Source organism: Canis lupus, chromosome X (assembly GCF_003254725.2).
Source record: "Canis lupus dingo isolate Sandy chromosome X, ASM325472v2, whole genome shotgun sequence".
Classification (NCBI taxonomy): Eukaryota; Metazoa; Chordata; class Mammalia; order Carnivora; family Canidae; genus Canis; species Canis lupus.
The window spans coordinates 21,620,032-21,634,439 of NC_064281.1; positions in this window are offsets into that span (position 1 = coordinate 21,620,032).

Here is a 14,408-nt window from a genome sequence, read left to right on the forward strand (position 1 = left end):
CTGGGACTAGACCTCTGGTTTGAATTTGCCTAAAGGTAACATGGTTCTCCTCTCAACCCAAGGCCAACCTACTGTCTCTTAATTTATTTATACACTCCCTATTCCAAATATATCTCAGGCAGTACAAAGGCACTTGAAACCAAAATACTAAAAGCAGGCCTATTGAAGGGAAGGTAGATATGAAAATAAATAATAATTTGGGGATTGTCTTTGAGTTTCCTTTTCCTAGGATCCTACTGAGAGCTAACTCTGCCCTGGACCTGGTATTTTGTCCGGTTCCAGCACCTTCCATTATTACAGAGCCCTTCATTTGTGACTTCCCCAGGATGCCCTCCCAACTCTGGAAACTGACCTGCTGACAAGTCCTTCCTTATGGCCTCCTCTGATAGCTGCACTGTCTTCTTAGTGGAGCTGAAAACCTGTATCACCTCCTTTTGTCTGAACTTAGAGCATTTCAAGTCTCTAATGGTCACTTGCTTCACCATGGATATATATCATCTTTATATACCTGTTTATGTGGTAGTATGGAGATCTTCATTTTCCTCTCTCTCAGCACACCTGAGACTGACTTCAAATGTTAAACCTTTTAATAAATGGTTTAAATACCTTCTGAATATAAATTTATGAATCATTTTCTTCATACATTTGTTAACATGTATCAAGTTTACAAGTAGGAGTTTTTATATTTTGTGAATCAAATTGGAAAATCTTCCCAATTATTTTGAATCCAGAATAGGACAGGCATTGGTATTACTTTGGAAATATAAAATAACTCAGTAATAAAATTATTTGGGTCAATAAAAAGAGCAGAATAAAGTAAAAGATTATCAATTCCCATCTTATCTCGTTTAGCCTATTGTTCAGTAAAATTTAATAACACATACCTGGATTTGCTCAGTTTACTTAAGCATTTATAAGAAATTAAATCTTAATAAGTTGGAAAATATGCTCACTGGCTCATTTATTCCCTTAATATTAATCAAGCATCTACTTTTGGAAATACACTGTGCTACTGCTGGAGATGTCATGATTTTTGGGGGGGAGATGTCTAGGAGTAGATATAAATAAATAAAAAATCTTTAAAAAAATCTTAGATATAAAAAAAACTTAGATATAAATAAATAAATCTTTAAAAAAGGTGGGGAGGGGTGCCTGGGTGGCTCATTCGATTAAGCCTCCAACTCTTGATTTACACTGAGGTCATCATCTCAGGGTTGTGGGATTGAGCCCTGCATTGAGCTCTGTGCTCAGTAGGGATTCTGCTTCTTTCTCTCCCTTTGCCCTCTCCCCCATCACATGCTCTCTCTCTCTGTAAAATAAAAAAATCTTTATTTTTTTAAAAAAGATTTTTATTTATTTATTTATTTATTTATTTATTTATTTATTTATTTAAGACACACACACACACACACACACACAGAGGCAGAGACACAGGCAGAGGGAGAAGCAGGCTCCATGCAGGGAGCCGGACGTGGGACTCGATCCCGGGTCTTCAGGATCACGCCCTGGGCTGAAGGCGGTGCTAAACCGCTGAGCAAACTGGGCCGCCCAATAAATGTATCTTTAAAAAAATAGAGAGTGAGGATGCCAGAGTCAAGATGAGTGCAGTGAGGTGGTAGGTAGGAGCAAATGTTGCAAGTATGTTTGGGAAACTGCATGTTTTTCAGTGCGATTGAAGTCTAGGTTTAGCAATGTGGGTTAAAGACTGTGGGAGGGGGCCAGTTCTTCACAGAATGTGCGGAAGGACTGAGAGACTTAAGCTTGGCATGTAAATGACTTTTGAAGCCTGGATAAACTACAAAGAAACTTTCCATTGACAGAGGTAAGGCACGTGTTCTGGGCCCCTTTTCACTGCATTTGAATACAGTGTGCAAAGTCCTATATCTCATGCCCATACAAAAATCCGCACAATTTTTGATAAGTTGTCTTATCATTTCATTTCATTGAAAGTATTATTTATTTATTTATCCATTCACTCATTCATTCATTCATTCATGAGAGACGGGGGGGTGGGGGGTAGAGGGAGAAGCAGGCTCCGTGCAGGGAGCCCGACGTGGGACTCCGATCCCGGGTCCCCAGGATCATGCCCTGGGCTGAAGGCGGTGGTAAACTGCTGAGCCATTGAAGATATATATTTTTTTTAATTTCTCTTGAGTTTTCTTTTTATACTCGTGTAATTTATTAGTGTCGTATTTAATCTTCATGCTTTGAGGATTTTCCAGTCATCGTTTTGTTGGTGGTTTCAAGTTTAATTCCATTATTGTCTGAGATAGAAACTACATGATTTCCATTTTTGAAATATTTCTTAGATGTGCTTTATGGCCCAGAATGTGGTTAATCTCGGTGAGTGCCCCATGTGAGCTTGACAAGAATGTGTATTCTGCAGTTGGATGAAGTAGTCCGTAGATGTTAATCATATCCTGTTAACTTATCATGTTAAGGAGTTCAACTATGTCCCTACTAATTTTCTGCCTGCTAGATCTTTTCATTTCTAATATGTAAAGTTGTAGAAGTCTCTAGTATAATGGATTCATCTACTTTTTCTTATAATTTTTGTCTCATACAGAATATCTCATGATATTCTGTTTTTAGGCACATCCTCATTAAGTACCGTTATGTAATCTAAGAGAGTTAGCACTTTATTATGTAATGCCCTTCTCTAACCCTGGTAACTCCCCTCGATCTGAACTTTGCTCTGTGTGAAATTAACACACCTACTCCCGTTTTCCTTTGGTTAATAAGATCATGGTATATCTTTCTTCATCTCTTAATTTTTAATCCATGCCAGTTCTGCCCCTCAAGAACCCGGGAACACAGGCTCATCCTCAGCTTCTCTGGGCTTCAGTTTTCTCATCTGCAAACAGACTCAACACTTCCTCCCTGAGATTCCTAGGAAGAGCACACACCCAGCATCAGATCTGACAACTAAGTGCTGAGGCTTCACTTAATAAATGTGTGGTCTTCTGCCCAGGCAGATGCCCAGTTCACTCAACACATATTTATATTTAATTATATCTATTTTTAATATTTATATTTAAAATGAATTTGTTGTAAACAACATGTAGTTGAGATTTGTTTCCTGATTCATACAGCTCTTCTTTTAATTGGTATTTTCAGATTGCTGATATTGAAAATTATTATTGAAATGATTAGATTAATATCTACCCTATTTGTTACTGTTTTCTATTTGTTTTTTTTAATAAAGATTTTATTTATTTATTCATGAGAGACACACAGAGGGAGGCAGAGACACAGGCAGAGGGAGAAGCAGGCTCCACGCAGGGAGCCCAATGTGGGACTCGATCCCGGGTCTCCAGGATCACGCCCTGGGCCAAAGGCAGATGCTCAACCACTGAGCCACCCAGGCATCCCACTGTTTTCTATTTGTTGACCCTTTTCTATTTTCCTATTTTTGACTTATGCTCTTTTTTTTCTGCCTTTTGTGATTTTTTAAGGTTAATGAACTTAATTGGGGGAATCATTTCACAAGGTATATGTATGTATACTAAGACATCAATTATACACATTAAATAAATACAATGTGTATTTGTCATTCATACCTCAGTAAAACTGGAAAATAATTTTTTAAAAACATTTTATTTATTCATTCATGAGAGACAGAGAGAGAGAGGCAGAGACACAGGCAGAGGGAGAAGCAGGCTCCATGCAGGGACTAGATGCATGGGACTAGATCCTAGGATCCTGGGATCACATGCTGAGCCAAACAAAGGCAGAAGCTCAGCCACTGAGCCACCCCAGTGCCCCAACACATAGCATTTCTAAATATTTTTTATAAGATCATAAATTCTTTACTGTGACTTATTTTTGTCATCTTTTTTTAACTTTTCCCCAGACACAATAAATGCACAGCTAAGTGGTTTGCAAAATGTCACATAGAAGTAGTAATGACATTAATGTTATAAATTTTATCCATAATGACATAGCCTAAAAAATCATGAACTCATTCATTTTCCTTGGACATCGATGGGAACAGCTACAGTGTGACCACAGACAGGTTATGCAACAAAAGTAACCTCTGCACAATGTAACTTATACGTAATTATTAGAAAATACAACATTTTGAAATATTGATTTCAAAAAAACTACTTTGGTACCTTGAGGTTTATGCATGCATACCAGATAATAAAATAGTAATGCCCATTCTTACAAAGAATTCATATAATGAATACTGATGGGGTTCTCATAAGAATTAATATATACAATTGCTTTCACTTCATGAAAAGCAGTTTGTGAAAAGTGATATTTAAAGCACTATGCTAAAATACTGCATGGGTCCAAGCCACTTGCTAGGAGACAATACTGCTCTTAAAACAGTATTTGGAAATTTAAAAGTTTGGCATATAAGTATTGTTGGAATAGTTCACATTATACTAAGATTATTTTTTTTAAATTAAATGTGACTAGTTCATGATACGGTCCAGTGGTGTATAAAATTTCTTCGAGAGAAATAATGTCTTTGGAACAGTGTAAGACACAGAAGCTAAAATTTCCTCCTTTGCCTGTCACTCATGTGATCATACTTATTAAATAGACTTTCAGACCTTCAAAATACTTTTTTTTCTAGCTTTTACAAATGGAGAATTGTGTATCTGGCAAGTAAGATTTAACATTTTTTGATTTGCAGTTTGTCTAGCATAAATTCTTATATGTAGTGAGGTGGGAATTCTTTAAAAAATTATAGCAGACTAAGAATAAGTGAATTCCTTAATTTAATAAAAGCTTTAAAATAAATGCCACATTACTCCTTACAAAGTAAAAGTACTGCATTACAAAGGTTGTGCATTACACAAGTTATCATTTTTATCAGACCATACCAAACACAGAGTACAAATATTATTTATGTAGATTGTAATGATTATGCTTAATTGTAATTTGGCTACAATTTTATCTGATCATTTAGCCTGATAATAAAAAGCATTAAGTGGCAAAAATAACAAAGGAAAGGATGACTTATGATCTTTTTTGTATTGACATTGCTGTGATATTTTGAAAATAACAGAAATACCGCGAATTATTCAATAATTTAATGAAATTCTTATTAAAAGTGGTCCCGATAGACCTCAAAGTGCTGATACTTAATATTAACAAAGTATATTAAATGATATAAATTTCCCTTGGAAGGATACCTCTGAGTATTCTGTACAGTATCAAGCATACTATCAATATTCAATAAATGTTTGAAAATAGGCACATCAACTGATTAATTGCATAACACATTCAATTTTGGTTGGCATTACTATACTGAATCATATTCCAATGGAAATAAGTTAGTCCTGGATGGGATTTGTGTTCATTCCTTTAACCAGAATATCAACTTAATCTTGAAATTCCATTATTCTTCCAAGCCAGGTAATAGAAAAAATACTATGCAGAGCAAATGACTAAAACACCTTTGAACTTTCACAACAGATATCCATAGAATGTGAGAAGTGTAAGGGACCAAAAAGGTACTAGAAAGCGGTTACATTTTAAATTGCCTCTTTGACTTGATGTATTCTATAAAATAAAGCTATATGGTAATGACAAAAACCCATTCAACAAACTAAAGAAACAAATCATTTAGAAATTATAGCTCTGGACTGTGAAGTCAGTGTTCAGGTAACAAAACTGATGTTAAAAAAAGCTTTCAATGTGAGACAAAAGTAATGACTATTTATATCAATTCCACTTATTGCATTAGAGTATCTCGTTCTAAAATGCCAAAGAGGTTTCTGTGATGGACGTCACTTTCTTCTCCTCTTTTAAAGTGAAGGGGAGCAGAATTTGCCATACCAAAACTTGTCTCTTTGTCAAGATTATTTTGAGCAGATTATTTTTTATGAAATTTGGACAAAGCAGCAGCTCTGAAAATTGATCTAAAGCTACCCTTTTTGTAATAGATATTTACAAGGGAAATCTCCATTTGTAAGGATGTCTCCCTTTCTGTACTTGGAAGAGACAGAGGATTCTAAATCTCTAGAAACTCTTTAGCATTGGAGAACGTGAGGATGTAAATTGGCCTAACAACCATAACCTTTATTACTGTTCTTTTCTTTGTAACCTCCCATAACAGGCTTCCCCTCCTCCACTCTTCACAACGTGTTCTTTTGTCTTTAGCTGGAAAAGTCACTTATGGTGATGACTTGAGCCATTCAGAAGAAGAATTAATTCAGTTTTCCTGGGTATCTCCCATGTATACATGAGGTACACATTTATCAAACTTTTTAAAATATTAAGTTATCAAACTTAATTTTTCTCCTATTTATCTTTTTTTTTCTCCTGTTACCGTTTCATTTGGGTTCTCAGCTAAGAACATAGGACAGAAAGAAAGTCACTTTTCCTCCCCTGAAAAGGCATATTTCTTAAAACAAACATTTCATCGCATACTTCATTTTGCTCATTTTGTTTTACTGCTTTGGAAACACTATTACCATTTTGGAAATAGTATTTAATTACTAGTGTGGAGGCTGAGAAAATTAAGGCCATTCCACCTTAAGTTCAGTGTTAGCACAAGTACAGCCATCTCAGGCCCCTATGAATAAGAGCTGAACTTTACCTTACTTCAGTTACAGGAAAAAACCACTTAACATCCTTAAAAGCCCCATATCAGAATGAAAACAGAGCTTAAGAAATTCCTCCACCCCTTCTGGAGGTCCCCTAGACCAGCCCATAAAAACCCAGCTGGAACCCACCTCAGGGGTCCAAGTCCCTGCTCCACTGTGTTGGATCTACTTGGATCCAAGCTGGAGCTTGCTAATAAACCCTCATTTGCTTGCATCGTCATCAGCTCTTTGGTGGTTTCTTGGATTTGCAATCTTGGGCACAACACTAGTTATCGTATAAATTGCCAAGTGCAAAAAACAGTCCACACAAACTGCTTCATCCAGTCTGGCAATTGAAAGACTGTAATCAAGATGGATGATAAAAGAATTCCTTGCCAATTTGAATGCCTTTAATGTCTTTTTGTTGTTTGATTGCTGAGGCTAGGACTTCCAGTACTATGTTGAATAGCAGTGGTGAGAGCGGACATCCCTGTCTTGTTCCTGATCTTAGGAGAAAGGCTTCTAGTGTTTCCCCATTGAGAATGATATTTGCTGTGGGCTTTTCGTAGATGGCTTTTAAGATGTCGAGGAATGTTCCCTCTATCCCTACACTCTGAAGAGTTTTGATCAGGAATGGATGCTGTATTTTGTCAAATGCTTTCTCTGCATCTAATGAGAGGATCATATGGTTCTTGGTTTTTCTCTTGCTGATACGATGTGAGACAAGATTCCATCAAAATCCTAGAGGAGCACACAAGCAACACCCTTTTTGAACTTGGCCACAGTAACTACTTGCAAGATACATCCACGAAGGCAAAAGAAACAAAAGCAAAAATGAACTATTGGGACTTCATCAAGATAAAAAGCTTTTGCATAGCAAAGGATACAGTCAACAAAACTAAGAGACAACCTACAGAATGGGAGAAGATATTTGCAAATGACATATCAGATAAAGGGCTAGTTTCCAAGATCTATAAAGAACTTATTAAACTCAACACCAAAGAAACAAACAATCCAATCATGAAATGGGCAAAAGACATGAACAGAAATCTCACAGAGGAAGACATAGACATGGCCAACACGCACATGAGAAATGCTCTGCATCACTTGCCATCAGGGAAATACAAATCAAAACCACCATGAGATACCACCTCACACCAGTGAGAATGGGGCAAATTAACAAGGCAGGAAACCACAAATGTTGGAGAGGATGTGGAGAAAGGGGAACCCTCTTACACTGTTGGTGGGAATGTGAACTGGTGCAGCCACTCTGGAAAACTGCGTGGAGGTTCCTCAGAGAGTTAAAAATAGACCTGCCCTATGACCCAGCAAGTGCACTGCTGGGGATTTACCCCAAAGATACAGATGCAATGAAACGCCGGGACACCTGCACCCCGATATTTCTAGCAGCAACATCCACAATAGCCAAACTGTGGAAGGAGCCTCGGTGTCCATCGAAAGATGAATGGATAAAGACGCTGTGGTCTATGTATACAATGGAATATTCCTCAGCCATTAGAAACGACAAATACCCACCATTTGCTTCGACGTGGATGGAACTGGAGGGTATTATGCTGAGTGAAGTAAGTCAATTGGAGAAGGACAAACATATGTTCTCATTCCTTTGGGGAATATAAATAATAGTGAAAGGCAATAGAAGGGAAGGGAGAAGAAATGGGTAGGAAATATCAGAAAGGGAGACAGAACATGAAGACTCCTAACTCTGGGAAACGAACTAGGGGTGGTGGAAGGGGAGGAGGGCGGGGGGTGGGGGTGAATGGGTGACGGGCACTGAGGGGGGCACTTGACGGGATGAGCACTGGGTGTTATTCTGTATGTTGGCAAATTGAACACCAATAAAAAATAAATTTGTTATTAAAAAAAATAAAAGAATTCCAAGATATTTTTTTTAACCACCAAAATAAAGATAACAAGAGGAAAGTATGAATCCTCATTTTATTGCTAACTTCTGGGATAACAATGCTAACAGACTATTTAAAAAGGGAACTAACAACAAAAAAGGGAACTAACACAGCAGCTATATGAAGACACTATTGAAATGTGACATCAAGAAAATCGTCATTAATTAACATACGAAGAAGACCCACTAGAAACATGTTGCCACAGAGAAAACACAAGGAGTCATCAAATATTTTGTAATTAATGAAGAAAATATAACCAAACATCCAAATATTTGACTGATGACCCAGGACAGAAATACAATAAAGCAGGGGGAAAGAGACAAGAAAATGATAAGATGAAAATGAAGTTGGCAAAGCTGAGGAACATCATTAGGATGAAAGAAACCATCACGAAAGGAAGATGCATTTTAGAATGAACCCGAAGGAGTGCAGAACAAGTTTCCCAAAATGTGCCACTTTGGCATGTGGACTATCTTGAGCCAAAGGCAATCAAGACCCAACTGACTCAAGAAAAAATTTTACCTCTCCCTTAAACTAAAATAATTTTTTTTTGTTTAATTTTTTTTCAAGTAGGCTCCATGCTCATCGTGGGGCTTGAACTCACAACCCTGAAATTAAGAGTTACATGCTTTACCTGGGAGTCAGGTGCCCCATACCTAAAAGAATTTAGATAGGAATACTGGCCTAGAAAGAGATTTATTACCAAGAGATGACTTTGCTATCTGAACGACCTATCTAGAGAGCAAGACAAAGGTCTAATTACCAAGCATCTGCTTTTTTTTTTTTCTTTTTAAAATCATCAGACCTCCATCCCATTTCTTACCTGAAGAGGGTATATAACCTCAGTTGTCTGACTGACTAGTCTTTGAGTCCATATACTTAATGTGGCCCCCATTGACATCTAATTATATTTGCTTTACTACTGTTCATCTATCTTATGTTTTTAATTATTAGACCATCCAAAGAACCTAGAAGGATAGAAGACAAATTTTTTTCCTCCCCAGCAAATCCAATAGATAGTTTAGGAAGCACAATAAGGAATATTGAGGATATTAATGATAAAAGAGAACATGAATGAAACCTATGCCAATGTAAACCATGTCCAAATGGGTCAGTGACAAGTCCGTTTTTGGCAGTGAGTGGTTTCAAATAACCACAGATGCTGTAGAGGCCACTTTTAGGCAGCAGGCTTGAGCAATGGTGTCCTGAGTAAGGTGAAAGGGCCCATAGCCAGCCACTAAGCTGAACACAAACAGGCTTATTAGGTGACCTACCTCAAAATACCCATAGGCCCTAGCTGACCAATGGTCTACTTACAAGCCGGCACAAGTACCAAAAAAAGGAAAATAATATATGATCCTCCTCACTCCCCCATTAGCTAGAGTTCCCCCCCACTGCCTCCTGGCAAAAAGTCTCTCCTTTGTTGTCCTGCAGCTGCTCCCTAGCAGTGTATTCGATAAACTTCAATCTCCTTTGTTTTGCCTTGGGTAAATTTTTTCACTACATGTGCTACTGGCCTCCACCAGATCCAGTTACTCCTCAGATGCAATACAGTATGGAAATATAAAAATTTGCATTTTGAAGGTTATTATATACCTAAGAACGAATGAGAAGGAGTTGGTTAAAAAAAAGCATTGATTTACCTGTGTTATTGATATATTTAAATATCTTTGTACTTTTGATTTTATTAAATATGTTGAAAAAGGTCATTTAAAATATATGATTATAATGGATATAGACATCTTATTTCTGGTGTAGCCTTTTTTTTTTTTTTTTTTTTTTTACATTTTATCTTTTGTTTGGCCCTCCTCTTCTCCCTCCCCTCAAATCAGTAAATGCCCCCTTTTCTGCCTTCAAGATGACCAGGAAATCATAGTCTGCATCCTTACATGTCCTGTATAAATAGGTGTACATATCTATGTATATAAGGATAACATTTGTTACTACTGATTTAATTTTTTAAAAAATGTTTCACTTATTAATGAGAGACACAGAGAGAGAGGCAGAGACCTAGGCAGGGGAGAAGCAGGCTCCCTGTGGGGAACCCAATGCAGGACTCAATCCCAGGACCCTGGGATCACAACCTGAGCCAAAGGCAGACACACTCAACCACTGAGCAACCCAGGTGCCCATTACTACTGATTTTTTTAACAGTGTCATTAAATTGTACATATGTTTGGATCTTGGTATCTCAATACCTCATGAAAAACACCCTAACACAACCAGTAAAGTTCTAATTCAGTATTTCAAATAACAATAATTGAGAGTATGGATATGCCACAATGTATCCTGACATTTCTTGATGGAGATACACCATTGTTTTTTCAAGTTTGGGTTTTTTGTTTAGTTTTTAAAAAAATACCACAGCAATAAACTTTCACATGCATGTGTTCTTACGTGCTTTACTTCTATGGGATGGGATCCCCGAATGGGTACATGTATTTTTAATTTTAATGTATGCTGCCAAGTTACTTTCAGAAAGCTTTTAATGCATCAAAATTTCACCAGCAATTATGAGAGTAGCTGTTTCCTCATTTACCATCACCACAAGGTTGTAGCTCTTTCTAGTTTTAGCCATTTAAGAGATAGAATGGTATTACATTGTTACTCTCATTGGAATTTCCCCCACTGCTGGTGAATTTGAGCCTCTTTGCATATGTCTGTTGTCTCTTTGGATTTGCAACTCTGTGACCTATTTACATTTTTTTTTTCTACAGGATTGCATGTAACATTTTTCTATTTGTTATATCTATATACCATCTGTCTGATCTTTTGTTGACTTTTAAAATTCCCTTTTGTATTTTTATAAGTAGTCCAAATGGAAAGTTGGTATCTTTGCTACCAGTTAAAACAGTTATGTTCAATGTGTGCTAAATCCACATACATAAATAAATTTAGTGGGGGAGAGGGGAGAGACCCAGTTGCTTTGCTCTTAAAATTACAGCTTCTACCATTGGTGTAGTTTTGAATATATCAGTCTATATGAATCCGAAAAGTTGATTTGAATAATAAAGTAATAACAGGCAGATTTTGTTACAAATTAATTTACTGTTGACTGACTTTAAAAATATATATATTCAATAAGCAAACATATGCAATGCCATGTTAACTAGATGCAATGGGAAATTATTCAAATAAGAGGACTGATATAGTTCTCAGGAAAAAGGAAAAGGGAGAAAAGCAGGGAAGGGGCGTGTTTTGTTTTGTGGAACAGTTCCAGCCAAGGAGACACCCAACTAGGTCTTTCACCTGATAGCCCCTTGCCAGGTGTGTCTGCCCTGATAGCTTCTGTGAGCCAGTTTGAGCTGGACTGGATCTGAGGACAGGGGCAGAAGGCCCTTGAGGTGACCTGAAGTTACCTACAACTCATTGTAATACTCAGAATTCCTCTCGTGGCTGGAGTTTTCCACCATCTTCTGAACATAGGATGTATTATGCACTAGCATGTAGCCGTGCCAGGCACATGCACTGAAAGTGCCTTCGCAAGCTCCCTGCCCCTACTCTGTAAAACACTGAATAAAAACTTCTTGTACTAACTCCAGGTGGAGAGTGCTTTTAGCGCTATCTCCCTGTCTCTGTACTTGTAATAAGTAATCAAAATCCTTTGCTTTCAACACTTCCTTGGATATATTCAATGAGATGCACCCTAAGCAATGAACCCCTTCAGTTTGGTTGCATTTAGTTTTTGCCAGTCACTGTTCAAGGCATTCTGCTAATTTACTCGTCAACCCTATGAGGCCGGCTATTACGTGTTGTATAAGGTACAAAAATGTCACAGACTTTTATGAGATCACTCTACTCACCATATATCCTTAAGCTGATTGTATTAAAACAAAAACAATATAGGAAAAAATAATTCCTAGGGATAGTTTTGTTTTTCTCTTATTATGTGGAATGATTGGGAGTGATAGGTATTTATTTGCTACAAAGCATCATTATTATATGATGTCATTTTCTTTTTAGTCTCTTATGTCAAGGGAATGAATAATAGATTCTCCACATCTCCAGGGGGAATGCTGGAGTCTCTACTCTGATGATTGGATATTTCATTAGTGTCTTTTATACCTTTCTCTCTGGTACTATAGAAATCAGGATGGCACCTGTAAACACTTCCCCAGGAAACTTTCTTCTTTGGACTAGATTTGTAAGTCAATAACAAAAGTAATTAAAGGTCAAATAATTTTTTTTCACCTTTTCTTTTTCCTTTTGTCTAAAGCCTTCAGAAAAGACCAAGAATCTTTTTCTTCATTTACATTTAGCTTATAGACAAACTATTTGAATTTCTGTATGATTTTTATGAAAGCATAGATTTAGATATATAAATTCCACAATTATAAATCTGGAAGGAGAGGCACCTGGGTGGCTCAGCTGGTTAAATGTTTAACTCTTGGTTTCTATTCAGGTCATGATCTCATGGGTGGTGGGATGGAGTCTTCAGGCTTCAAGCTCAGTGGGAGTCTCCTTTTGGATTCTCTCCCTCTGCCCCTCCTCCCCTCTAAAATAAATAAGCCTTAAAAAGAAACCTGGAAGGAAATTATCAGGATCTTCTCATCTCCAGGTAGGAAAATAGACGCTTCATATCAAGAAAAATATTTATATGTCCCTGTCTTTCTGCTATTTTCACCAGCATCTTCAAAGATAATGTCAATTAATCTGAATCACTATTATGTTGAAAGCCAGGAAGATGTCTTTGTCTCACTTGAATATTTATTAAAGCCAAATATCAGTATATTTTTGTTGCTTTTCTTGCTTGCTCTTGTATTTCAAAGTTTTGTGTGTGTGTGTGTGTGTGTTTATAGATTTTATTTATTTATTCATGATAGATACAGAGAGAGAGGCAGAGACACAGGCAGAGGGAGAAGCAGGCTCCATGCAGGGAACCCGATGTGGGACTTGATCCTGGAACTCCAGGATCACGCCCTGGGCCGAAGACAGGCACTAAACCACTGAGCCACCCAGGGATCCCTGCTCTTGTATTTCAATTCTTTTATGTAATTCATAAATACAACTCATCATTACTTTTTTTTTGTCCCTATTGTTAGAAAATAAAATGATCTTCATTTTAATGTTTGCTATTTTTGGGGTATACCCCTAAGGCCTGTATCCAAAAATATAACTACTAGCCTAAAAGATCATGTTCAAGGATGATATAAAATGTATTTTTCATCCTGAACACATTCAAAAATTCAGTAAGAATAATCTTGATCTGTTCCCTTAAACATTTTTCAAAAGTGATTCCTTAGTTCTGATTCGTATATGATTTCATGAATCTTCATATACCGGGTACCAAGCACAAATTTTGATTAGTGTTTATATTTTCATTCTGTGTATGTTTTAAATTTTGCAACCTGAAGCCAAGTCATCAGATATATTTGTTCAAAATATGCACAATGTATTTTGGCTTCAATCCAATAAACTTCTTTCCATCCAAGTGTCTGCTTGCTTGTCACCGTCAGCCAGTTGTAGTCTCTATAGATCAGGTTTGGTTTGGCATAGTTCCACTTTTAGTTTAGGTTACACTCTAAATCTGAAGTGTGAATGGTACCTTCTGTTCTTTTACATCCTCCCTACTATAAATGTTAAAATTATTATGTTTCAAATAAAAGAACAAAATCTGCTTTTTACCAATAAATCCATAAAGTTGCCAGATGGCTTTATCAGCATCTTCAGTCTACTCAAGTTGATGACTTATGGTTGAAGCATAAACACCAATTATATCTCCTGTTGTGAAAATATTCGGGATGGCCTACTCTCATCAGTACTGATCTATGCATACTAGATTCTCAGAAGGCTCTGATTTCATAATCAGCACCTGCTTTGTGTTCCACAAGGAATCCCAATTATGTAACAGTTTCCAAATGAAATCAGGCATATTACATATATTTTTAAAAGGAAATGTTAAAGAAACTTTAGAATTAAGTTCACAATAATAATTTTAATGTTC